Source organism: Triticum aestivum, chromosome 3A, assembly GCF_018294505.1.
Source record: "Triticum aestivum cultivar Chinese Spring chromosome 3A, IWGSC CS RefSeq v2.1, whole genome shotgun sequence".
Lineage (NCBI taxonomy): Eukaryota > Viridiplantae > Streptophyta > Magnoliopsida > Poales > Poaceae > Triticum > Triticum aestivum.
Window position 1 is genome coordinate 726,641,510 of NC_057800.1, and position 21,271 is coordinate 726,662,780.

At 43.2% G+C, this 21,271-nt stretch overlaps 1 long non-coding RNA gene across 6 annotated transcripts; it reads left to right on the forward strand.

Annotated features, from left to right (window-relative positions):
- Nucleotides 1-13,382: 13,382 nt before the first annotated feature.
- Nucleotides 13,383-15,735, forward strand: LOC123063520 (uncharacterized). Of its 6 annotated transcripts, none has more exons than XR_006430367.1 (5): nucleotides 13,383-14,412; nucleotides 14,527-14,681; nucleotides 14,760-14,881; nucleotides 14,970-15,132; nucleotides 15,301-15,735. It is a non-coding gene; the product is annotated as an uncharacterized lncRNA (long non-coding RNA). The 6 variants fall into 6 exon arrangements; XR_006430368.1 differs by having other exon boundaries at nucleotides 14,760-14,877; XR_006430369.1 differs by having other exon boundaries at nucleotides 14,527-14,628.
- Nucleotides 15,736-21,271: the final 5,536 nt, after the last annotated feature.

Sequence of the window (21,271 nt, forward strand, 5' to 3'; positions counted from 1 at the left end):
TATGTAAGGAGTGCTTGCACAAATCCAAAGTGATGGTAGCAAACTGTGGATAGACCCAAAACCAATGATAGCAGAAAGATAATAGCTTTAGTTAAGAAATACAGATAATGGCTCCTTTAATGTTTGTTTGCACCCAACATGAAACTCATAGTAGACACCGGAGATTAACCAGATAGTAGACAGATAGTACTGATTGCTGCCCCAATATGTACCCCACAACCATTTAAAAACTCAAGTTTCAGCATTAGTTTGGACCTGACTCGGAGTCTAATAGGTGAACACGACAATAATGTAGCATGTCATCATATTAAGCGACGCATATTGTAAGCAGACACGGAAGAGTGCGACCTCTCTTGCGGACTCGTGTAGTCCTCAAGGTCATCTGCTCAGTTGATGACGGTAATGTAGTTGCCGTGGCTGCCGGCGGCGGGGAAGAAGATCTGAGGCGGCGAAAGACAGTCTGGAGAGCGGATCCCTGCTGTGGTGAACCCTTCCGTCGTTGGAGCAGCTGAGCTGGGGTGGAACACAGCACCGCAGGAGCAGGACAAACCACACAAGGTTTTCTTTGACACATATCTGTAATAGAAGTAATTGAGTAAGGGCTTGTTTGAATTTGAGGATTCTAACAATGCAGGGATAGGAAATAGATAGGAATAGGATAGGAATGCACTTGCAAAATAGAAAATTTAAAAACACATAATTTCTGCCAATCTGGATGTTTGATTCACAACAATTGGAAGATTACAAGATGCAAAAAAGCATGGTGAGATTAAGTCAAACCACAAGAAAATGTACGGTTATAATGCTATTATGCTACTATCTCTTAGTCTTGTGCTTGATGAATAGGAATATGAAAAGGAGGAGAAGTGGAAATTAGAATTCCTACGGTTTTTCTTTCAAGGAGACACTAAAGGAACAAATCCTACAGTTTTCCTTTGCTCCATTCCTTTGCACCAAATTCATGAAAAGTAGTACCATAGGAAACTTTCCAATTCCGATGTTTCTCATTCACTTTTCCTTTCAAGCACTGGCAATTCTAGTAGGCAGGCTTGAGCAAGGAAAATCCTACACTAAAAAAATGTTTTTGTGCTACTTCTATTACTTTGGACCCAGGCCACTGCCATACTAGCTCAACTCCCAGGCCCATCGACAAATGCACAGCTCAAACGTGCAGAGATAAATAATGATGGCGTTCAAGAGAGTCCATCACGGATAGCTAAGTTGCCTGGTACCTCACTGCTTGTCATATAGTAGGATAAAATAATCGTATTTCCCGTTACTACTAGTGCTCAGTGGACAATATATATAACATGTAGAGTAAAAAAGAGATGCAACAAGTGTACAACCTCTTTGGCGAAGCCATGTCGATCTCAGCGTGATTGGGTTGGACGGTGAGGATGCTTCGGCTGACTTGGCTGTCGGAGGAGGGGAAGAAGATTTTAGGCGTCTGGAGATGGAGCCCGAGGTACTGCTCCGCTATGATGGAGGGTTTCGTCGTTGGAGCGGCTCCGGTGAGTTGTACGACGCCAAGGCTGAAGCAGGACAAGAGAGACAACGAACAACGTTAACCTGAGTGGAATTCTAATAGCATCTCCAATACATGACGTAAAATACATAAACACAAAGTGCTAGATGTAAAATACATCAGCCGCTCATCTCTGAACTTAACTGTCGAAACTGAATTTAACTGTCGAAACTGAACTTAACTGTAGAAACTGAATTTTGCTGTCAAAACTGAACGCACTAGCAAGGTGAGGCTACACGTCGGTCGACTAACTTTTTCATCTCTGGTCAGTCAATTTTGCAGCCGTTGGAGACGAAATCAAGGGCATGCGGTTCATCTTCAACCTCCACCCCCCTGAGCCGGCCAAACCGCAGCCCCCGCCGCCCGCGGCCGGCGGTGCACCGCCCCGCCCCCCCCCCCCCCCGAAAACACTCCCCACCGCCGGTCCGCCACTGCCCCGGCCATCCCTCTCGGCCCCCCGTGCCGAGCTTTTTCTCCGGCGATCCCCACGCCACCGCCCCGCCACCGCCGGCGACCATCGCCCCCATCCTGAACCCTAAGATAGATAGTGGGGTACCTCTCCGGCGAGCCCCCCTCCCCGCTGCGGCTGGTTCTTCCTTCACCCCGGCGGCATCGGAGTGAAGTGTAGCTAAATCGATCAGCATCACAAGCAAGAGCAAGAGCAAGAGCGAGAGCAGCAGCGCGAGCAAGAGCAATAGCAAGAGCAGACCAGGCAGGGGACCGAGAGCAAGAGCAGAGCAGCAGCTCGAGCGAGAGCTAAAGCAGCAGCAGGTCCTACTGATGTGGACGTCGCCGCCGAGGGAGCGACGCCGTGGAGGAAGTGGCCGGCGACGCTGCCATGGATGGAGCCGCGTCGTGTCGGCTCGGGACCGAGCGCCGGCAGTATCGTGAGATCGAATCAAGAAGAAAATGCGGCGATTAGTGTACAACCTCTTTGGTGGCTCCGATTAGGCCACAGCTTCATCCGAGGAAACGGTGATGATGATGCTCTTCCAGTGGCGCAGGTGAGGACGGCGGTGTGGCAATGGAGGTGCTGCGAAAGACGAGGGGAACATCGGGGCAGCTCCTTGGAGGTGGAGGACGGGGTGGCTGAACCGGCGGGACGATGAGATCGGCGACGGATCCTCATCCGATACGGTGGATGAGGGACGTCGAGGTGTTGCTGTGGACGACGTCGTCGGGGAAGAGGCTCCGGCTGGGTGGCGGACGGAGCAGGGTGTGTGGTTTCGTCGCGGGTTTTCACGGCCTCGGTGTATGAATGGGTGGACGGATGGGATGGCAGTGGGGAACCATGGCTTAGAGACGCGCTTGTCCGAAATGTGGGATAAGTTGCGAAAGTACCCCCACCGATTTGAGGCAGTTCGTTCGGTTCAGGGGTACCACGGGCATTTCGCGTGTCAGGATTTCACAGGAGGTGGGAGTTTTCGCGCGCATTGTAATTTCGGAATAGCAAGGCGCGGGCTGATATGGAGGGAGTTGTCGGAGCTCAACGAGACAAAGATATATCTTAAATATTTCGGGCTAACAAGGCGCGGGTTGAAGAGGCGGGGGTTTCGCAGCACGATACACAGAGACGCTAGCTTGAATATTCGGCATAACAAGGCGCGGCTTGAAATTTTGGAAGAACAAGCTTAACGTGTACCAAAAAAAGACAATTTGCACCTCAACACGCACAACACACACACAAACACCATTTAGACTAGAGTAAGGTACACGTGCATTGCACGCATGAGATTTGACAACCAAATTATGAATAAATACCACAATATAGCATGCAAGCTTTGAGTCATATATGCATGATGTAGATATTCGTTTAATTCTTATAGTTCATTTCATTCAAAATCATCTAGTTTTTATAAGAAAGCTAATCTATTTTAAGATTCATGGAATTGTGCGTCGTAAGACATAAAGTAAAAACAAATAATGGCAAATCATGTAGAAAAACATTTGGGCAATTCTGATACGGAAGATTCTAGAACAAATAAGAAGTGCTTGTGTTTTGATGTTTGTGCATTATGCTTAAGTTCAACCATTGAGTCTTCTAGATTATAAATGTGGCGAAATCTGGTGGAATCTAGATGATATCCAACGGCCAGTAGTGCTCAAATTTGCCATCTTTGGACCATCGGATTCGCTTTATCCAACGACCATCTTTCAAAGTTAAAGTTACCCGCACACAGTATAAAAATAAAATAAAATAAAATAATATACATAGGGGTATAGATATAGATATGTGATGCAAAAGCCGCCCATCATCTCCAATTAGAATAGTGTGTCCATGCACGGATGCGACGTGGCCAAATGATGTCTGCCATCGGTATCTCAAATTCAAATCAGTCTGACCTTGTTCAATGTGTACACATTAAACATGCTCGTTTCCAAACGACACTGCGCAGATCTCCGTTATATTCATGCATGCATGGGTTTCAAACATCAGGATCTCTTATTCAAATATTTGAATTCAACTTTACATTGATTGTGACCTCACCTATTCAACTATTCTTTTTCACCCACACAGTAGTCTTCTCTTTATAATTGTACCACTAATTTTCTCTCGTGCATGCATGCACACACACTACCAGTCGGCATTATTGCTACGTCTTGAGCTTGTGTTGGTTTTCCCCGAAGAGGAAGGGATGATGCAGCAGAGTAGCGTAAGTATTTCCCTCAGTTTTTGAGAACCAAGGTATCAATCCAGTAGGAGCCCATGCTCAAGTCCCTCGTACCTGCACAAAGCGATAGCTACTCGCAACCAACATGATTAGGGGTTGTCAAGCCCTTCACGGTCACTTACGAGAGTGAGATCTGATAGATATAATATTTTTGGTATTTTTGGTATAAAGATGCAAAGTAAAAAGTAAAAGCAAAGTAAAAAGCAAAGCAAGATTAAAGTAATGGAGATTGATATGATGAGAATAGACCCGGGGGCCATAGGTTTCACTAGTGGCTTCTCTCAAGAGCATATGTATTCTACGGTGGGTGGACAAATTACTGTTGAGCAATTGACAGAATTGAGCATAGTTATGAGAATATCTAGGCATGATCATGTATATAGGAATCACGTCCGTGACAAGTAGATCGAAACGATTCTGCATCTACTACTATTACTCCACTCATCGACCGCTATCCAGCATGCATCTAGAGTATTAAGTTAAAAACAGAGTAACGCCTTAAGCAAGATGACATGATGTAGAGAGATAAATTCATGCAATATGAAATAAACCCCATCTTGTTATCCTCGATGGCAACGATACAATATGTGCCTTGCTGCCCCTTCTGTCACTGGGTAAGGACACCGCAAGATCGAACCCAAAGCTAAGCACTTCTCTCATGGCAAGAACTACCAATCTAGTTGGCCAAACCAAACAGATAATTCAAAGAGACTTGCAAAAATAACCAATCATACATAAAAGAATTCAGAGAAGATTCAAATATTATTCGTAGATAGACTTGATCATAAACCCACAATTCATCGGTCTCAACAAACACACCGCAAAAAGAAGATTACATCGAATAGATCTCCACAAGAGAGGGGGAGAACTTTGTATTGAGATTCAAAGAGAGAGAAGAAGCCATCTAGCTACTAACTATGGACCCGAAGGTCTGAGGTAAACTACTCACACTTCATCCGAGAGGCTATGATGATGTAGAAGCCCTCCGTGATGACGGCCCTCTTCCGGTGGAGCTCCGAAACAGGCCCCAAGATGGGATCTTGTGGATACAGAAAGTTGCGGCGGTGGAATTAGGTTTTTGGCTCCTGTTCTGGTCGTTTGGGGGTACGTGTGTATATATAAGAGGAAGAAGTAAGCCGGAGGAGCAACGAGGGGCCCACGAGGCAGGGGGACGGCCTAGGGGGGGGCGCCCCCACCCTCTTGACCGCCTCTTTTGTTCCTTGGAGTAGGGTCCAAGTCTCCTGGATCACGTTCGGTGAGAAAATCACGTTCCCGAAGATTTTATTCCGTTTGGACTCCATTTGATATTCCGTTTCTTCGAAACACTGAAATAGGCAAAAAACAGCAATTCTGGGCTGGGCCTCCGGTTAATAGGTTAGTCCCAAAAATAATATAAAAGTGGAAAATAAAGCCCAGTATAGTCCAAAACAGTAGATAATATAGCATGGAGCAATCAAAAAATATAGATACGTTGGAGACATATCAGGCATCCCCAAGCTTAATTCATGCTCGTCCTCGAGTAGGTAAATGATAAAAAAATTTGATGCGGAGTGCTACTTGGCATAATTTCAATGCAAATCTTCTTAATTGTGGTATGAATATTCAGATTAGAAAGATTCAAGACAAAAAGTTTATATTGAGATAAAAATAATAATACTTCAAGCATACTAATAAAGCAATTATGTCTTCTCAAAATAACATGGCCAAAGAAAGTTATCCCTACAAAATCATATAGTCTGGCTATGGTCCATCTTCACCACACAAAGTATTTAATCATGCACAACCCCGATGACAAGCCAAGCAATTGTTTCATACTCTAACTTTTTCAAAACTTTTTCAATCTTCACGCAATACATGAGCGTGAGCCATGGATATAGCACTATAGGTGGAATAGAATGGTGGTTGTGGAGAAGACGAAAAGGAGAAGATGGTCTCACATCAACTAGGCGTATCAACGGGCTACGGAGATGCCCATCAATAGATATCAATGTGAGTGAGTAGGGATTTCCATGCAACGGATGCACTAGAGCTATAAGTATATGAAAGCTCAAAAAGAAACTAAGTGGGTGTGCATCCAACTTGCTTGCTCATGAAGACCTAGGGCTATTTTTGAGGAAGCCCATCATTGGAATATACAAGCCAAGTTCTATAATGTAAAATTCCCACTAGTATATGAAAGTGATAACATGAGAGACTCTCTACTATGAAGATCATAGTGCTACTTTGAAGCACAAGTGTGGTAAAAGGATAGTAACATTGTCCCTTCTCTCTTTTTCTCTCATTTTTTTTATTTGGGCCTTTTCTCCTTTTTATATGGCCTCCCTTTTTTTATTTGGGCTTCTTTGGCCTCTCTTTTTTCGTCCGGAGTCTCATCCTGACTTATGGGGGAATCATAGTCTCCATCATTGTTTCCTCACTGGGACAATGCTCTAATAATGATGATCATCACACTTTTATTTTTCTTATAACTCAACAATTACAACTCGATACTTAGAACAAAATATGACTCTATGTGAATGCATCCGACGGTGTACCGGGATATGCAATATGACAATGATGGAGTGTGTCATGATGAACTAGATGGTGGAAAGTTGCATGGCAATATATCTCGGAATGGCTATGGAAATGCCATAATAGGTAGGTATGGTGGCTGTTTTGAGGAAGGTATATGGTAGGTGTATGATACCGGCGAAAGGTGCGCGGTATTAGAGAGGCTAGCAAAGGTGGAAGGGTGAGAGTGCGTATAATCCATGGACTCAACATTAGTCATAAAGAACTCATATACTTATTGCAAAAATCTAGAAGTTATCAAAGCAAAGTATTACACGCATGCTCCTAGGGGGATAGATTGGTAGGAAAAGACCATCGCTCGTCCCCGACCGCCACTCATAAGGAAGACAATCAATAAACAAATCATGCTCCGACTTCATCACATAACCATGCGTGCATGCTATGGGAATCACAAACCTTAACACTAGCATGACTTTAATATTATCACCTCCATATCTCAAAACAATTATCATGCTTCAATCTTTTCTTAGTATTCAACACACTCAAAAGAAAGTTTCACAAATCTTGAATACCAAGCATATTCTATCAAATTTTAATTCATGTATGGCTCTCTCAAAAGGTGTGTACAGAAAGGATGATTGTGGCATACTAATACACAAAGACATAAATAATACAAGACGCTCCAAGCAAAACACATATCATGTTGGTGAATAAAAATATAGCTCCAAGTAAATTACCGATGGAAGTGGACGAAAGAGGGGATGCCTTCCGGGGCATCCCCAAGCTTTGACTTTTTGGTGTCCTTGGATTATCTTGGGGGTGCCATGGGCATCCCCAAGCTTAGGCTCTTGCCACTCCTTGTTCCATGATCCATCAAAAGAATTCACCCAAAACTTGAAAACTTCACAACACAAAACTCAAAATAGAAAACTCGTGAGCTCCGTTAGCGAAAGAAAACAAAAGACCACTTCAAGGTACTGTAATTAACTCATTATTTATTTATATTGGTGTTAAACCTACTGTATTCCAACTTCTCTATGGATTATAAATTATTTTACTAGCCATAGATTCATCAAAATAAGCAAACAACACACAAAAAATAGAATCTGTCAAAAATAGAACAGTCTGTAGTAATCTGTAGCTAGCGCAAGATCTGGAACCCCAAAAATTCTAAAATAAATTACCGGACGTGAGGAATTTATCTATTAATCATCTGCACAAAGAATTAACTAAATATCACTCTTCAAATAAAAATGACAGCAGTTCTCGTGAGCGCTAAAGTTTCTGTTTTTTTACAGCAAGTTCAACAAGACTTTCCCCAAGTCTTCCCAACGGTTCTACTTGGCACAAACACTAATTAAACACAAACAAAAGAGAGGCTAAATATTTATTTATTACTAAAAAGGATCAAAAGGCAAGGAATAAAAATAAAATTGGGTTGCCTCCCAACAAGTGCTATCGTTTAACGCCCCTCGCTAGGCATAAAAGCGAGGATAGATCTAGGTATTGCCATCTTTGGTAGGCAATCCATAAGTGGCTCTCATGATAGTTTCATATGGTAATTTTATTTTCTTTATTGGAAAGTGTTCCATGCCCTTTTTTAATGGAAATCGAAATCTAATATTCCCTTCCTTCATATCAATAATCGCGCCAACCATTCTAAGGAAAGGTCTACCAAGAATAATAGGGCAAGAAGGATTGCAATCTATATCAAGAACAATGAAATCTACGGGCACATAATTCCTATTTGCAACAATAATAACATCATTAATCCTTCCCATAGGTTTCTTAATAGTGGAATCCGCAAGATGCAAGTTTAGAGAGCAATAATCAAAACTACAGAAATCTAGTAAATCACACAAAGTCTTGGGAATAGTAGAGACACTAGCACACAAATCACACAAAGAATAAAACTCATGATCTTTAATTTTAATTTTAATAGTTGGTTCCCACTCATCATAGAGTTTTCTAGGGATAGAAACTTTCAACTCAAGTTTTTCTTCATAAGATTGCATCAAGGCATCAACAATATGTTCGGTGAAGGCTTTATTTTGACTATAAGCATGTGGAGAATTTAGCACGGATTGCAACAAGGAAATACAATCAATTAAAGAGAAACTTTCATATTTAAATTCCTTGAAATCCAATATAGTGGGTTTAGCAACATCTATATTTTTATTTCTTTCAATCCCACTTTCATCAATTTCATCATTAAGATCTCAATACTCCGAATTTTTAGAACGCCTTCTAGGTAAAGGAAGATCATATTCAGTTTCATCAAGATTCATATTGCAAAACAAAGATTTAATATGGAACACATCAATAACTTTTAGATCTTCATCTTGATTTTCATAGGTATTGGAAGAACACGCTTTAATAAAGGCATCTTCGGAAGCACGCATCCTAGCGGTTCTTTCCTTGCACTCATCAATGGAAATTCTCATGGCTTTGAGAGACTCATTGATATCATGCTTAGGAGGAATAGATCTAAGCTTTAAAGAATCAACCTCAAGAGAAATTGTATCAACGTATCTAGCCAAATCATCAACTTTAAGCAATTTCTCCTCAAGCAAAGCATTAAAATTCTTTTGTGAATTCATAAACTCTTTAACACTATTCTCAAATTCAGAGGGCATCTTATTATAATTTCCATAAGAGTTGTTGTAGGAATTACCATAATTATTAGAAGGATTACTAGGATATGGCCTAGGATTAAAATTCCCTCTATAAGCGTTGTTACCAAAAGTATTCCTACCAACAAAATTCACATCCATAGATTCATTGTTATTCTCAATCAAAGTAGACAAAGGCATATCATTAGGATCAGAAGAAACACTCTTAGTAGAAAATAATTTCATAAGTTCATCCATCTTTCCACTCAACACATTAATTTCTTCTATCGCATGCACTTTTTTATTAAAAGATCTTTCAGTATGCCATTAAGAATAATTAACCATAATATTATCTAGGAGTTTCGTAGCATCTCCTAAAGTGATTTCCATAAAAGTGCCTCCCGCGGCCGAATCTAAAAGATTTCTAGAAGCAAAATTCAATCCGGCATAAAAAAATTGTATAATCATCCACAAATTCAAACCATGAGTAGGGCAATTACATATCATTAATTTCATTCTCTCCCAAGCTTGTGCAACATGTTCATGATCAAGTTGTTTAAAGTTCATAATATCGTTTCTAAGAGAGATGATCTTAGCGGGAGGAAAATACTTAGAGATAAAAGCATCTTTGCACTTGTTCCATGAATCAATACTATTCTTAGGGCAAAGACGAAAACCAAGCTTTAGCATGATCTCTAAGCGAAAAAGGAAATAGCTTCAATTTAATGACATCATTATTGACATCTTTTTTATTTTGCATATCACATAAATCAACGAAGCTATTCAGATGCGTAGCGGCATCTTCACTAGGAAGGCCCGCGAATTGATCTTTCATAACAAGATTCAACAAAGCAGTATTAATTTCACAAGATTCAGCATCGGTAAGAGGAGCAATCAAAGTGCTAAGGAAATCATTATTGTTGGTATTGGTGAAGTCACACAATTTAGTAGCATCTTGAGCCATCGCGACAAGCAAGCAATCTAACACACGAGCAAACAAAAGCAAACGGGCAAAAAGAGGCAAATAGAGAGGGAGGATAGGGAGAGACAGAGGGCGAATAAAACGGCAAGGGTGAATTGGGGGAAGAGGAAAACGAGAGGCAAATGGCAAATAATGTAATGCGAGAGATAGGTATTGTGATGGGTACTTGGTATGTTGACTTTTTTGCGTAGACTCCCCGGCAACGGCGCCAGAAATACTTCTGGCAACGTCTTGAGCTTGCGTTGGTTTTCCCCGAAGAGGAAGGGATGATGCAGCAGAGTAGCGTAAGTATTTCCCTCAGTTTTTGAGAACCAAGGTATCAATCCAATAGGAGCCCACGCTCAAGTCCCTCGTACCTGCACAAAGCGATAGCTACTCGCAACCAACGCGATTAGGGGTTGTCAAGCCCTTCACGGTCACTTACGAGAGTGAGATCTGATAGATATAATATTTTTGGTATTTTTGGTATAAAGATGCAAAGTAAAAAGTAAAAGCAAAGCAAGATTAAAGTAATGGAGATTGATATGATGAGAATAGACCCGGGGGCCATAGGTTTCACTAGTGGCTTCTCTCAAGAGCATAAGTATTCTACGGTGGGTGAACAAATTACTGTTGAGCAACTGATAGAATTGAGCATAGTTATGAGAATATCTAGGCATGATCATGTACATAGGCATCACGTCCGTGACAAGTAGATCGAAACGATTCTGCATCTACTACTATTACTCCACTCATCGACCGCTATCCAGCATGCATCTAGAGTATTAAGTTAAAAACAGAGTAACGCCTTAAGCAAGATGACATGATGTAGAGAGATAAATTCATGCAATATGAAATAAACCCCATCTTGTTATCCTCGATGGCAACGATACAATGCGTGCCTTGCTGCCCCTTCTGTCACTGGGTAAGGACACCGCAAGGTCGAACCCAAAGCTAAGCACTTCTCCCATGGTAAAAACTACCAATCTAGTTGGCCAAACCAAACAAATAATTCGAAGAGACTTGCAAAGATAACCAATCATACATAAAAGAATTCAGAGAAGATTCAAATATTATTCATAGATAGACTTGATCATAAACCCACAATTCATCGGTCTCAACAAACACACCGCGAAAAGAAGATCACATCGAATAGATCTCCACAAGAGAGGGGGGAACTTTGTATTGAGATTGAAAGAGAGAGAAGAAGCCATCTAGCTACTAACCATGGACCCGAAGGTCTGAGGTAAACTACTCACACTTCATCGGAGAGGCTATGATGATGTAGAAGCCCTCCGTGATAACGGCCCTCTTCCGGCGGAGCTCCGGAACAGGCCCCAAGATGGGATCTCGTGGATACAGAAAGTTGCAGCGGTGGAATTAGGTTTTTGGCTCCTGTTCTGATCGTTTGGGGGTACGTGTGTATATATAGGAGGAAGAAGTACGCCGGAGGAGCAACGAGGGGCCCACGAGGCAGGGGGGCGCGCCCTAGGGGGGGCACCCTCGTGACCACCTCTTTTGTTCCTTGAAGTAGGGTCCAAGTCTCCTGGATCACGTTCGGTGAGAAAATCACGTTCCCAAAGATTTTATTCCGTTTGGACTCCGTTTGATATTCCGTTTCTTCGAAACACTGAAATAGGCAAAAAAACAGCCATTCTGGGCTGGGCCTCCGGTTAATAGGTTAGTCCCAAAAATAATATAAAAGTGGAAAATAAAGCCCAATATAGTCCAAAACAGTAGATAATATAGCATGGAGCAATCAAAAATTATAGAAACATTGGAGACGTATCAATTATCCATCGCATGCATGCAATCTTTTTCTTCAGTCGGTCTCCCATGAAGGCACACACCAACACCCCCCCTCTCCATCATATCGGGCATTCTTTATCTCTCACGCGTGCATGCGCGACGATCGATGTTCCTCTATGTATGTGTGTATATAGCTAGGTCTTTCATAGTTTTCCACACAAACCGATCAATCGATATATCCAGTGAGGTCTCACCCTCTTTCCCACGTCCACATCGATCAATCTATACCTCTCTATATAGGATTAACATATATAGCTAATACACCCACATTAATTATGTATCCAACGTCCCCCTCTCATCATCCATGCCTTCCGCTTCATCTCTCAGACGCGTGCACAATGGCGAAGACAGGGGGCAGTAAGGGCCCTGCCCCCTTACCCCCTAACATCACTATATATCAAGGCTAATATGAATGTGATCATTAGACAATTGCTGCTAAAAATGGTTTAAATTCATGAATTAACCCTCCTCGTAAAGGATTAGCAATGCTTGGCCCCCTAGCTCATTTATTTTTCATGGCTCCGCCACTGCGCGCATCAGCGCACGTGTTCGCCCCCTCTCTCTAAATATCGATCTCGCACTTGTGCATTCCTTCATAGTCTCCCTCCACTCGGCCCCTCGCACCATCTTCTAGCCCCCACCGGATTTTGCCACATGTACAACCTAGCAGACTCCATGGTTGAACTTAAGCATAATGCACAAACCTCAAAACAACAGTGGTTCTCTTTTGTTCTAGAATCTTCCGTATCATAACTGCCCAAACTTTTTTCTAGTTGAATTGCCATTATTTGTTTTTTACTTTATGCTTTACAACGCACAATTCCATGAATCATAAAATAGATTAAGGGCTTCTTTGATTCAAAGGATTCTCAAAGGAACTTTGGAGGATTCTAATCATTAGGAATTTTTCCTATCTTGGTTGTTTGATTCGTAGGATTGTAAACCATAGGAATTTTTCCATATGATTCATCTCTACTACTATTAAAAGAGCGAACATAAACTCCCCTAAAGTCACACAACTAATTGTACACAGGATAACCAGAACCCTCAGATCAAATCATTTAAGCACATCCTACTGTCCATATTACATCAATAGTCCGCAATCTAAATCGACGTCCCGGATCAAATGTTGTGCCAAACAGACGCGTTGGTCTGCCGATCGTCCGCCCTCCGCATCCCTCTAATCGCGCGACCCTCCCTGATTTGCGGAACGTAATTAGTTCGCGATCTCCCTCACACGATCCCCTTAACAACGCAACGGGATTTTTCCTTTTATCTCTCCACCTCTTTCTCCAAAAAAAACTGCCCCCTCCCCTCACCCGCACACCTCTTCCCACGACCCCGTCGCCCGTCGGTTCGCCACCGCCGCCCCACGCGATGCCGGCCATCTCTCCCCTATTTCTATCTTCTCCCATCCCACACGACAAGAGCACGGCGGAGGGCGACCGCCATCTCTCTCTCCCTCGCCCCCCTCCGCCTCACCCGTCTCTGTCTCCTCTCCCGCACCCCCGGCACGGCCTCATGCTTCCAGGCGCTCGCCTGGAAGGAGGCAGCCGCCTCAACAGTCTCCGGTGCCGGTGTGGGCACGGGGAGCGGGCTGCTCTCGATGCTTGACCCGACGCTCACCAACGAGGAGCAGTACTGCCGTGAGCGCACCCAGGTGCAGGCGCAAGGGCATTGAGGCAGAGAGGTTCACCGTAGAGGGGATCTCAGTGAGCAGGCACGAGACATGCGTCACTGCGCCGGCCCCATACTGCAGCAGTGATTGGTTCAACAACGATTTGTTCACTGCCTGACATTTTTGTTTGAGCAGCTTCAGTATTATCTTTATCTAATTGCTTGTCAAGTTGCTAATTGGAGTCTTCAGATTCTTAGTTACATTGTAGGTCAGTAAATCTAATGTGTGACATCTTTGAGTTTTCATCTGGAAGTTAAATAAATCTAGATCGCTTGAGAATGATCATGATACTGAGATACATGCAAGCATATCTGATTTGTTCACTGTGTTGTTACTTACACCGGGCTTGTACCTTGCTTGAGTAAGTATTTTCTTGTGCATTTCAGTACGTAATGTTAATTATGCTTTTTTTCCTTCCTCAGGATCGACAAATTATCAAGCACACATGGTACGATCATCAAGTAGTCGTGCGGTGTATTGCAACAGCCGTGAGGTAAATGAGAGGGGAGATCCAGGCGCCGGAGAGGAGGAAGAAGGTGGTCAAGGCCACACATCAGCTGAAAGTCCTCCCCCCCCCCCCCGCCAGACAGGCACATGTTTGGTTGCTGTTGATCCTGCATTACGGTGCACACAATCTGTTTGAGGTAATGCCCACTAGGTTGCTTTTTGATTAATTAGTTCAGTTACATGGACCTGTTAAGATACTTTAGTTTGATCGAGTCCAGATAATTTAGTTTGACCTCATTTGTTGGCTTGAGGTTAAAATGATGGTTGTTCTTGGGGAGCTTGGAGGAAGTGATGAGTATTTGCTCCTCGAATCTTTGAAACAAGGAAAGGTTCAGAAACCTGTTGTTGCTTGGGTTAGTAGGACGTGTGCATGTCTGTTGAAATCCGAGTCCAGTTTGGCCATGCTGTAAGTTGTAAACAAATTTTCCTGGAGTTCCGGTGAGCTGAATAAATATGCGCAGATGTGTTTTTTTGGGTATAACAGTGTGCGATGGTGGTGAGGTGGAATCTGCACAAGCTAAGAATCAGGCACTAAGGGATGCTGGGGCTGTTGTTCCTACTTCATTGGAAACTCTTGAAAGGATTAAGGAGACATTTCAGAAGTTGGTACATCACGGCTGATGTCTTTTGCAAGTTTTTTTTTGGGAATGTGTTAGTGGGAATCAAAGCTTGGGGTTACATATATTTTTTGCAGGTTGAGGAAGGAACAATTCCTCCTGAAAAGGGGTAAGGGGAAGGTCCTGAAAAGGAACAAGCTGGAGAAGATAGATCTTATCACCAAATATACGTGGAGGAAGATGAAGAAGCAAGACCCTAAGATGGACGACTCTTAGAACATAACTGACAAATAAGCAGAGGTAAATAATCTTAATAAAGAACATATAAGATTAGTTCCCTTTTCATTATACTCCACATTATTTGACTGGTGAAAGGGGGATCATGGGAAGATATACTTGATTTTTAAACTTGCAATATGTTATGTACTTCATTGTTTCTAACTAATACTTTTGTTTTCTGCACTCCAGAATTGTAGGTGCTATGGAATCGATGGGTGGTCAGAATTCTTATCAGTAATAGTTCATGCTTGATGTATGTAGCTCTCCCCTGGCCTACTACATTCAGGACACCTGCCCTGCAGTCGGTATCGAGAAATTATGTCCATTGCTTTTTCTACTACATTGAGGGCTACATGTGTTTCGAAGAGAGGTTTACAGTTGAGATTTCTTTTGCTTTGTAGCTTCACATGTTCATACTTCCACCAGATAGTCTGAACAAATATCACTGCAAGAGCCCCATGCTGTAAATTGAGTTAACTTTTAGCTTTGCGGGTAGTCAACCAAATTTTGGTGCTTGGTTGATAGCCCCTACCCATTTATCAATGACAATTGCCATCACCTTTGTAAGCAATATTTCTGGTTCTGATAAAGAACCAAGTTATACTTATTTGTTTTCTGTATAAACATCAAATCTTTCAAATGAATGTTGTGATTAGAAGGATGACAACATTAGCGTTCATCACTATTCTTCTTGGTCTTGAATAGATCTATGTATATTTTTTTGTTGAAAAATATTTCTAATATTTTAGTGTGTGTGATGTATTTTAGATAGTACTGCTTCAATATTGTGCGCTCGATTGTTTGTTAATACAGTTAAAAAATATTTAAAATTTTAGTTAAAATGTAGAACATCCAAAAATACAGTGGTTATTAACACTTGTATTTGTTGAGACGTGCGTGCACGTGCACGTTTACTAGTTTGCACTAGGTTTCATAGGAAACATCCCATCCACTCAAACCTCTTTGAAAGAATTCTACATTTTTTCTATGCACAATCAAACACTCGTACAATCCTGTAGGATTCAAGACGACATTCCACTATAATCTCATGTTTTTCCTATTCCCGCGTTCTTAGCTTTTTTATAAAAACTAATTGATTTTGAATGAGATGAACTATAAGAATTAAACGAAGGGCTACGTCAGGCATATATGACTCAGAGTTTACATGCTATAGTGTGGTATTTATTCATAATTTGGTTGCAAAATCTGATGCGTGCAATGCACGTGTACCTTACTAGTACTTCGAGTATGTGCAAAACACGTAAATTATAATACCAATGGCACGCTACACAGTGTCTCTCTTACAGTTCATGAAGCCACGTGGCACATGTGTAGGCGTTGTTGCGACCTCCTTGCGTGGATTGATCACAGTGACGTGCTGCTGGTTCCAGAAGAATGTACTCGTCCTCCCCGAGCCATACTGGCGGTACATGCACGAGCGAAGATGTGCACGCACGCCATGCACGCACTCATTCCTCGCACGCACACGCGGGTACACGGGCGGATGTAATTCTGTAGCAAGATCCACCCCATGTGATAATTTGACGCGTGTAAAGTCGTTCATTTCATTGATGGTCAATTAATAGAGCGCATGCAAATTGAGTGGACGTGAGGGCGGAAGAAAGACATTATTACTCCACTGCGCGCATGCGAGTAGTTAAATCGTGGGTTGCTAGTAGTACTTCCATTGGTCTCCTTCGTATTTTGTGCCAATTTTTGACAGTAACATAATATTTATGCATTTGAGCAGTGTAGTACTTGAAATTTATGTTCCGCTAAACTCATCAGGAGCCGTTTCGGGCCTCGAAACCAAAACCATCAATTAATCTTTACCTTGTTCCCATCACATTTGAAAGCCTGCTCACACCTACTAGTAGTACGTACCAAACCTGAACGTGTTCCCACTATGCAGGTATTAGTACTAGTGCTAGTACTTAGGTTATAAAAAGGGGAACTACCTAACCGAAAATCACTCTACCTTTCCTCCTCATAAGTGCTTCTTCTTCGTCCGTCGTTGCCATGGCCGGTGAGTAGAGCTCTAGGTCGAGAACTACTCGTAACAAGGGAGCGGCAACCAAGGCTGCGGAAAAAAAGAGAGGGCTCGCCGCCACGGAGAGACCTCGAAAGATCTCTCACGGGCAGGCGATGGCTCCCAGGAGTGCCCTAGCCGCGGAGGCGAACATGCCGAGCCGGCGGAGCTGGAGTCGTTATCCCTCGACGGCATGCCCGATCAGCTCAATAAGCAGAAGGAGTTCATCCAAGGCTTGATGGAGTTGCTGAAGGAGAGCCTCGACGACATGCCCGCTGAGCTCAATCAGCAGGGGGAGTTGACCGCCGGCTTGGTGATGCTGCTGAAGAAGAGCATTGCCTCGGAGAAGAAGGCGACCGGCGAAATCCTGCGACTTTGGGAGGACAATGCGAAGCTCTGCCACGAGATCGACCTATTGAAGGAGAAGAACGCCGGCTGGAAGAAGTTGCATGAGAATAGTAGTTCCTTGATGAAGATGCTGCAGGCCCTCGCCATGGAACAGAAGGAAGAGTTGGCGAAGCTCCGCATCGAGCACCCGGCTGCTGTCAAGGTACGTAATATGGCCGTGGAACAGATGATGAAGGCTTGCGTTGAGAAATGCCGCGTCATGGACACAATGATGAAGATGGCGGAGGATACGCGCAAGGAGATGGAGGTCGTGGAGGCGATGAAGAAGCAGTTACGACTCCGCGGCGAATTAGATCATTTGGGGTGATAATCTTCCTTCTTCTTTTGCTCCTGTGTTTCATCTTTTGCTTCGGGTGTTTCGCCGCACGTGTCATGTTCTCTGCGAGGCATGAATAGAACAATGTTTTTTGAGGGAATGAATAGAACAATGCTAACAATGAGATGACTAGCAAATTAGATCATTTTTATTGCCATATGACACTGGGCTGCCGTGTTTCATGCTCCTCCGTCGCAGTACTATTCCAGTGGAAAACTTGAGTATACTGCACGGTTCTTTGCTCCTCCTCGATCAGGTCATCGGCGCATTTATACGAGCATTCAAATCACAAGGCCCCGCCTTCCAGCAGTAATGAGCCGTCAAATCATAAAGGCCCTCGCCTCTCGTGAAACCGACCAAGCTAGACTGTCGTGCCCTCTAGCCTTTTAAAAAATGTATACTTTTGTACAACAGTAGTAGTATCGATGGATTGCGCCATGGAGCAAAAATTGAAATTAAAAATGTTGGGTTTCGTAGTAATTTCAAAAAATTTCCTACGCACACGCAAGATCATGTGATGCATAGTAACGAGAGGGGAGAGTATGATCTACATACCTAGTAGATCGACAACGGAAGCATTTGGTTGATGTAGTCGAACGTCTTCACGATCCGACCGATCAAGCACCGAAACTACGGCACCTCAGAGTTCTAGCACACGTTCAGCTTGATGACGATCCCCGGACTCCGATCCAGCAAAGTGTCGGGGAAGAGTTCCGTCAGCACGACGGCGTGGTGACGATCTTGACGTGCTACTGCTGCAGGGCTTCGCCTAAGCACCGCTACAATATTATCGAGGACTATGGTGGCTGGGGGCGCCACACACGGCTAAGGAATAGATCACGTCGATCAACTTGTGTGTTCTAGGGTGCCTCTGCCTCAGTATATAAAGGACCAAAGGGGGAGGCTGGTCGGCCAAGGAGGGCGCGCCAGGAGAGTCCTACTCCCTCTGGGAGTAGGATCCCCCCCCCCCCCAATCCTAGTTGGAATAGGATTCGCGGAGGGGGGAAAAGAGAAAGAGGGGCCGGCCCCCTCTCCTTGTCCTATTCGGACCAAGGGAGGGGAGGGGCGCGCGGCCCATGTAGGGCTGCCTCTTCTCTTTTCCACTAAGGCCCATCATGGCCCATTTAGCTCCCGGGGGGTTCCGGTAACCTCCCGGTACTCCGGTAAAATCCCGATTTCACCCGGAACACTTCCGATATCCAAACATAGGCTTCCAATATATCAATCTTTATGTCTCGACCATTTCGAGACTCCTCGTCATGTCCGTGATCACATCCGGGACTCCGAACAACCTTCGGTACATCAAAATGCATAAACTCATAATATAACTGTCATCGTTACCTTAAGCGTGCGGACCCTACGGGTTCGAGAACAATGTAGACATGACCGAGACATGTCTCCAGTCAATAACCAATAGCGGGACCTGGATGCCCATATTGGCTCCTACATATTCTACGAAGATCTTTATCGGTCAGACCGCATAACAACATACGTCGTTCCGTTTGTCATCGGTATGTTACTTGCCCGAGATTCGATCGTCGGTATTCCAAATACCTAGTTCAATCTCATTACCGGCAAGTCTCTTTACTCGTTCTGTAATACAGCATCCCGCAACTAACTTATTAGTTGCAATGCTTGCAAGGCTTAAGTGATGTGCATTACCGAGAGGGCCCAGAGATACCTCTCCGACAATCGGAGTGACAAATCCTAATCTCGAAATACGCCAACCCAACATGTACCTTTGGAGACACCTGTAGTACTCCTTTATAATCACCCAGTTACGTTGTGACGTTTGGTAGCACCCAAAGTGTTCCTCCGGCAAACGGGAGTTGCATAATCTCATAGTTATAGGAACATGTATAAGTCATGAAGAAAGTAATAGCAACATACTAAACGATCGGGTGCTAAGCTAATGGAATGGGTCATGTCAGTCAGATCATTCACTTAATGATGTGATCCCGTTAATCAAATAACAACTTATTGTTCATGGTTGGGAAACATAACCATCTATGATTAACGAGCTAGTCAAGTAGAGGCATACTAGTGACACTTTGTTTGTCTATGTATTCACACATGTATTATGTTTCCGGTTAATACAATTCTAGCATGAATAATAAACATTTATCATGATATAAGGAAATAAATAATAACTTTATTATTGCCTCTAGGGCATATTTCCTTCAAAAAAAGGTGGTACATATAGAGAGCGCTCGTCGCCAAATTATGCATATAGTTCTATTAAAAAGGTTAGTCACAATAATGGTGTCCAGCACAACCCACCCCTCAAATAAAACTAAGAGGGTGCTTGGATACGTTTTAGTCCCATGACTAAAAGTAGTGGGACTAAAACATGCTAGCCTCACCCATGCTTGGATCCAAATACTAAAAAGGCTAAAATCAAGTTAATGAGCATTTATTATCCTCCAAACCCTCCAATCCAGAACTCGCCTGTGTTAAAGGAGAGGAGTTAAATGAGTAGAGAGAGGACTAATCCACATTTTAGTAGGGGTATCCCTGACTAAAAAATTGTAGTCTCAAGACTAGTTTTAGCCCCTCTTTAGTCAGGGGTGCTTGGAACTTTAGCCTCTTAAAGAGACTATTTTTAGTCAGACTAAAATAAGTCCCTTGGATCCAAGCACCCTCTAAGCATCCTGGAATTCTTTGACAAAACTAAGCACCCTGAAATTCTTTGACAACTAAACTGCTGGCTATATGATGTTGGCCATATATATTGTACGTATATAATGTGAAGAAACGAGTGGTAGTACTATACCAACTAAAAGATGAAATGTAAGAAATACTAGTATGTACGTACTGAAGAGTTAAAGTAACGAGAAGAAACATAACATAGTTCTGCTGGGGGCTCAGCACAACACACCCCTCAAATTAAATTAAGCAAACCTGAAATTAAACTTTGCAACTATTCCGGTAGACACTGCATTAGAACCACCATGAGAAACGACAATGCCACCTTACTCGGAGTCCTCGTCCACGTCCTTGACTTCATCCTTATCCCTCTTCCTCTTGGCCAATACTTCTTTGCTTGAACCGCACACTTGGTTGTTGCTCTTCATCCAACCCTTGTAGATATTGAAGCAAAGGTAGCCATCCATTGCAGCATAGTGGATGTGGTCTATATCTAGTAAATTCCACCTCCATGCATGATGATGAAACATGTAATGAGGTTTCTCCAGTTTACCATACGAATGATGAACCATGGATCCTGCCAGGGTCAGCATTGAAGGCTGACGAGAGGACACTAGCCGATTCTTCTGGAGGTCGAAGGTGTTGCCTACAACAAGGCCTATCCGATGCAGGACTTCTTTGTCGTTACCAAAGTCTACAGTAAAGAATTTGACTAGGTTGCTCTCGAGGAAGTCCTTAAAATCCTGGCACTCAACGTCGGC